A 7,467-nucleotide genomic window follows, 5' to 3' on the forward strand; every position below is an offset into this window, starting at 1 on the left:
AAAATAGGGATACTTAGCATCTCATATAGTGGAGTTAGGAATGAAGGATTAATGAAAATCCTCACTGAATTCATATTCTCCTATTAGATATCAAGTACAACTTCTGCTATGCCCAGGATCCACTTGTATTTCTATTCATCTCAAAGGAAGATACCAAAGTGATGTTAACAAGTAGCTGTCTTTATAATACATCAAAACGTAAAGCACTGAAGATATGAGCTGGAGCAATGGTCAAGTGGTGGAGAGTATTTGCTGCTTGCAGGAGACCCAAGTTCAGTGCCCAGTCCTTGGCATTGAATGGTTCATAACTGCATCTCCCTCCACTGGGCTCTAGAAGCATGACACTAACATGGATACACACACATATGCATACATGATTAGAAATAAAACAAAATTAAAAATACTTAAAATAGGAAGAAACATTTGTTATTCTTTGATTACTTCATAGATACATGTAATGAAATAAGATTATCATCCCATTCCTGCTATTCCCTCTGCAGCATCTCCAGCATTCCCCTCAGACTTCCCTTTTACAACATCATGTTGTTTAATGGCCCTCTTAAGTCTTCAGTGTCACCCTCATGTGCACGGGTGTAGGACCATCCACTGCAGCATGGGAAACTGAACAGTGACTCTCTTCCCTAAGTCCCTCAGAGAGGGGTGAGACCTAGAGAGCATCTCCCACATCTATAGAGAGAATACTGATCGGCTTGATCTAGAGTAGCTTATGTGAGATTGAGGGTGTGATAGCCATTCAAGTCCAGAAGATGATGTTCCTCCTCCCTTACCAGCATTTACATTCTCTGCATTCCTCTAAAGATAGGAATAAATTTGATAACAGTGCATACTAATTAACAAAAAAGCTGGTCAATGTTCTAGGTCTAAAGTGTGTATGGTGAGCACATGCCTTCAATCCCAACATCTCTACTCTTCTGGCAGTAGAGGCAGGTGAATCTCAGTGAACAATTTCTAGAACAGCCAGGGCAACATAGGCCCTGTGTCCCAAAAAATAAACAAAAAAATAAAAGTTTTTAGGAATATACCGCCCAAATAGGATGAAACTGGGAGAACATTAAATGTTCATAACCTCTGCTCTCACCATGTGGTTTAGAGATTAAATCACACTACTTCATAAAATCGTATATCATAAAATTTAAAACATTTAAAAATGTTAAATTTATTTTAAAAATAAAAAATTTTAAAAGTGTATTTCAAAGGATCCTTCCCATCAAGAACAGTAAAAGCCATCTAAAAAAAGAGAAAGTATACCAATTACATGCCTAGAAAGTGACTGCTACTCATGATACACATGCCAACCTTATAGCTCAATGACAAGTGTGTACACAATTCAGCTACGCAGGAGCAAAGTGTGCACAGATGTTTATCTAAGAAAGACAAGAATGACCCTGAGTGTGATTACCACATGGAAAAAACTCAGCCCAGCATTCATGGTGCTGTACTGGTGCGGGAGAATTATCTGTATTCTGTCAATCATATTTTAATAAAACGCTGATTGGCCAGGCAGGCAGTATAGGCAGGAAAGCCAGACAGGAAGTAGGGGTGGAGCAAAGAGACTGGGAGTATTCTGGAAGCAGAAGCTCTCTCAGCCACTCCTGCGCAGACCACCAAAGAGGCAGCATGTAACTTGCCCAGCTGAGAAAAGGTACGGAGCCATTATGGCTAACATAGATGAGAATAATGGGTTAATATAAGTTATAAGAGTTGACAAGAAGCCTGACCTAATGGGCCAATCAGTTTATAACCTTATGGAGTCTTGTGTGTGATTTTCTTTGTTGCTTGCCAGCTGTTGGGGTACTGGGAGGGACAGAAACCCCAACAAGCCAGCCCTTATGTTACACTGTACTACGTAATGTCCACTCAGGGGAGGGAATGAACATCATGAAACTACAATAACCCAAGTGTCCAATGGGAGTCCTCATGAACTCCTAACCAGAACATAAAATGCTACCTCTATCAAAGAAAAATCTTCTCAGTTGCTCAATAATTAAAACACGGAGTTCCTATGCAATTTGCTAATTTTAGGTGTAATTTACACCCCAAGTGCATAGCCAGAAAATATGAAAACAGGTGTTCAACCATGTCAGATGCCAATGACAGCTTATTTACAACACTCTGAATCTGAAAATAAGTTGAATGACCATCAGATGGTACAGAGTCTGATTTGTCTACAGAACATAGGAGTGGCAACAAATGGTTCCTTTTAATATATTCTGTTAAGTGAAAGAAGCTAGTCACTAAATTTTATACATATTCTATGACATATTTATAGCGCATTTTTATGGAATACCAGGAATAGGCAGATCTACAGGAGCACTGAACTGGTGTTTTTATTGCAAGGAGGAATGGAAGACAGGAATGAAAAGGTGTCGGTTTTCTTGAATAAAATGTTCCCTGGCTTGATAATGGCAATGGATACACATTGCCTTGTATGAGCAAAAGCTGAATTACAAATTATAAGTAGCTACATTATTTTTATATATGTATTGTATCTCAGTAATGATGGATGATATTTTTTGATGGAAGTATGTGAGGAAGGAAGAAAAAGAGAGGAAGTAGCTACTTACAAACACAGAAAAGAAATGCGCCAAATATTTCCAAACTTGTTAAGATTTATTTGGCTTTCTGCACAAAGGGATCATCTGGGTTTTTGAGGAAATCAACATTCACTCCAGATGATGTGCCCGTGTTCACATCCATGATATAAACTCCAGGATGCTGAGCAGAGAGAGACATGGGAAGCAACATCTGCATCCGAGGCTGCTCTTATTTCTGAGCTACCCAGGCAGGGAGCCACACAGTCAGAACCACCTGCTGGACCATAGGTGGGGTCAAGGTTCCTACCTCACTAACATGCGGGGTGTTTACCTGTGGTTACTATACAGATGTACTTTTCCAAAAGTGGAGGGGACAAGAAGGTACTTACAGTCCCATCAACTGCACCACCACTTACTCTTTCACAATGATAGGCTACCCTTTCTCTTCTTCTCATCAGTTTTTTCATCAACATATCTCCATACAGTTCAATGATGGGGAACATCTAAGCACAAAGCACAGCATCTGTAGCTAAATGTGGAAACTCTGGTCCCAGAAGGACAAGTCATCCCCAGTTATGAAGTCATGAGCAGGATTTTGGATGTTTTGTAATGGGTCCTATGGGTATGAAGACAAAAGACCAGCTTAGGGGAACTGTGATTCAGAGGACAAATCCTTGGAAAGGCACCATGAGCTTGTTGTCTACCTGTCCCCGGATTTGTCCCATAAGAAGATGCCCTCTCCAACATCACTTCCTAGAGTTTTCCCCTGGTGAAAGCTGGAGACAGCAGTGTTTCAAGCCTCTTCCATTCTTCATCCTCAGATATGGTAGTGGCCTTTCCCATAAGTCCCACTGGACCAAAAGTCTAGAGTTCAATTTGACAAAAATTTACCCTGCAGAAGTTATGTGTATGTCCATAGCCACAGAAAATATATCAAAGAAACAAGACTTGTAAGTGTCTACTGATGTTCAGTGGCAGGTCCTTGCTTAAACTCAATATATTTTCACTGAAAACACCTCACAACCTTAAACCTGGGTGTCACCTATCCACAGGTCATGACTTCAAGTCTTCATTACAAAGTCTATTCTTAAATGGAAACCCCTCTTGCAGGTAAAATCTGATCTTTGGTGCAGGCCATGGCACAAGGGGTATATGGAGTCTCTTTCTCTCTCTCTCTGTCTCTCTCTGTGTGTCTGTCTCTTCCTCCCTTCCTGCACACAACTAGGAGCCTGGTTCAAACTTCTATGAATTCTGTTCCATATACCCAAAAGTAGACACCTGTGTATGTGAAAGCCCTACTAGTTAACACAAAACCTCTAGCCAAACTATCTCATAGACATAAACAGCTAAGTTTCTGTTCCTATTAAACATTTCCTACCCCACAGCAAATGACTTTTATACATATACTGGGCTAGGTTTCAACTCTTGCTAGGTACGATCTCCCCTACAGGCAAAACTACACATGTAAAGATAGATGTCAGTTCCTCTTGACATCCCCACTTCTCTCACTGCTCTTTGCTTCCCCATGTTTTATTCTTGCCTCAGAAGTTTGGGAGATAGGAAAACCAGAATGAAAAATAAAACCCTAGCATAAGTCTTTCTGGATCTGTGTTCTCTCACTTGAGAGTGTTTCCACAAACATTCATTTACACAGAAAGATGACTCAAAACCAAAAAGGGTGGGTGTCTGAAACTAGGCTGGTGACTTTACAGCTGGTCATGGAAGGATGCTTAAAAGAAATCCTACACTAGCTCAGAATTGAGAAATAGATGATTATTTATTTAACAGTCGACTCACAAATCAGAATCCTCTGCTTGAACAGAGATCAGAAACCAAAATCTGCAACCTGAACAGATAGCCTGGAATAGAGGTTGGCACATGCTCTACATGATAATATAGTATAAGAGGCCACACCCCAATGCATAGGAAACCCCTGGCTGTAAGACTTCCTACAGCAGCTGCTGGGAGGTTACAACAGCTCTCTCTACCCTCCCTCTTTAGTAATGACTAATATGGGAGATCCATGTCCACTGTGGGTGTCTCCACACCTGTAAGTTGGTCTCGAAATGTGTAACAAAGCAAGCTGAGGTAGCCAAGAAGAGCAAGTCAGTAAACATCTGTTATCTCCTCTTGAAAGAGTTTCTGTGTGAACTTCCCATAAGATAGTCTTTGAATGGGACATGGGATACAAACAAAACCTTCCACAGCAGTGGGTTTTGTCATGATTTTTATCAGCAATAGATAGTACTCTAGTGATATATTATTTGAGGTTAATAAATAAAGCTTGATGAAGGTCAGAGGGCAAAGTAGTCATCCTAGTCAGTCATACAGGCCAGTGAGTGTTGGCAGACCCCTTGAGTTCCAGGACTCAGGAGACAGAAGCAAAAGGACATCTGTGAGTTCAAGGCCACCATGGGTTATTCAAGATTGAATCTGTCAAAATGAGAAAGAGAGCTCACATAAAGGTGATCCCAGAAGTTGGGATTATACACCCTTATTCCCACACTAGGGAGGTGGAGACAGAAGTGATATGACTGGGAGGAGAGAGGAGTACAAAAGGGAAGAGACAGGAACTCACTGCGTGGAGTGTGGAGTCTGAGGTTGATGGAAGGTATTACAGGATGGCACCTGTGTTTGTCTGACCCTTGGTCAAGTTAAGATCTCTATGGTGGCATGAATGCTTTGATTCTCTGATCTTTAGCTTGGACCCCAATATCTGTCTCTGTGTTTTTATTAGTCATGCTACCTAATACACTAGGAAAGTACCCCAGGACTTGTTCTCAAAGGCAGGGTCTTCCTGCCTCTACCTCCTGAGTGCTAGGATACACATGTACACTGTAACACTATAGGAACAAACAGCAGTTTTAATAGTGGAGAGATGCATGAGAACAAATCAGAATCAAGCAAAATGCAGTTCCATGGGATGAGGCTAATTTTAATGAAGGAAATCATAGGAAGTATCTCAAGCAGAGGGATTTGAGAAATCATACTGAATGAGGGTGAACACAACAAACAAAACAACGTCACCAATATAAATGTGCTCAAAGATGTATACAATCTCTACAAAAGGAATCTGAATTTATTTTTAAAATGTTGAAGACTCATCAGAGGATACAAACAGAGGAGTGCAGTCATATGACTTAAGATAGTTAAACATGGGACATGTGAGCAGCAACAGTGATTGCAGGAACGTCAGTTTAGGAGGCTGGCAGAACTGTGGCAATGTCATAGATGGTTCACCACCTTGATCAAACCCTTGATATACCCATGGCACTGTGTGTAAAGTGGCTCATGAGGTCAGAATATATGTGAACACATTGGGACCAGCACACAACCGGTGTAATACAAATAACCTGGCTCATGAGATCGGAGGATGTGGGACATACTGAACCCTGACCCACCAAATATCCCATTACAGTTCCCAAAACCTGATTTGTGAGGTCAGAAGGATTCCACCTCTAGCTCATCCCACGTCAGTCCTCTATCCATCTACAATCCTGCCAGTGCCATGTGTCTCCAATCTGAGCTAAAGCAAGACACAGATGAGCCAAGAAGAACCCAACTGGGAACACCAAACAGCAATGCAAAACTCCATGAACATAAAGGTATCAGAAACACTTCACCAACAAACTAAATCCAGATGAACAAGTCCAATCACAAAAATGGAAGTTACATGGAAAACCCAGGAATACATAGTTCCATGCAACATGGTCATTCTCACAGTAGTGGCAAACAGTAAGCATGACATAAATAAAATTCAACACAAAAAATTCAAAAGAATGATTTTGAATGTGTTCAGGAAATTCACCAATGAGTTTATCAGGGCACAAGTAATTTTGGAATATGCATAATTTTATGAATTAATTCAGAAAACAAAATCTTAAATAAAAAGTTGTTATTTTTTAAGACATGAAAAAAAACTTATTAGACAGACATAAAGAATTAAACAATCCTAGAATCTAGATAGATAAAAAACCCAAGAAATGAAAAATACATAAATCTAACTAAAAACAGAATAAGAGCAACAAAATTAGAATGTGTTGTACAGAAGACTGGGCTATAAGACAAGAGAAATTCAATCATTCAAATAAAATGCTTGTGATTATTTAATTTTTTAGTATGAAGGAAGCATGTGAGCTCTTTGGAAACCATGAAAAATATGCAACTATGAATTATGAATACAGAAGAATGAGAAGAATCCTTCATGGAAAATATGCTCAGAAAGCATAGAAGAAAATTTCCACAGACAAGGGAAAGAGATCTACATGCAGATGAGTGGCATACAAGAACTCCAAAGAGAAAAGGACAGAAAAGCCACTTTCCCACTTCCCTGTTCATAGGCCATTCTGCCAAATCACAGGGCTGTCCTTACCCTAACACAAGAAAGAGGCCCTTGTCTCTTGTGCATGGAGGCCAGATGTATACCATGCCCCGTCAAGGGCATGGTCCTCCCCAAGGCAAGAACAGGGAACAAGGTACATGTCAACATGAGGGCCGGCTTGTTGGGGTTTCTGTCCCGCCCGGTACCCCGAAACCCGCAAGTCCCAGAGAATCAATCACACAGAGATCTCTGTAAGTTATAAAGCTGATTGACCCATTAGGTCAGACTACTTATTAGTTCTTATGACTTATCTTAACCCATTATCCTTATCTACGTTAGCCATATGGCTTGGTACCTTTTTCAGCTGTCAGCTCACATGTTGCGTCTTTGGTGGTCTGCGTAGGAGTGGCAGAGGGAGCTTCCTGCTTCCCAGAATCCTCCCAGTCTCTTTGTTCCACCTCTACTTTCTGTCTGGCTTTCCCGCCTATACTGCCTGCCTGGCCAATCAGTGTTTTATTAAAATATATGATTGACAGAATACAGACAATTCTCCCACACCAGATACACAGAACTCATTTTGTCCCATGCGGT

The sequence above is a fragment of the Myodes glareolus genome, chromosome 25, assembly GCF_982192425.1.
Source record: "Myodes glareolus chromosome 25, mMyoGla1.1, whole genome shotgun sequence".
Classification (NCBI taxonomy): Eukaryota; Metazoa; Chordata; class Mammalia; order Rodentia; family Cricetidae; genus Myodes; species Myodes glareolus.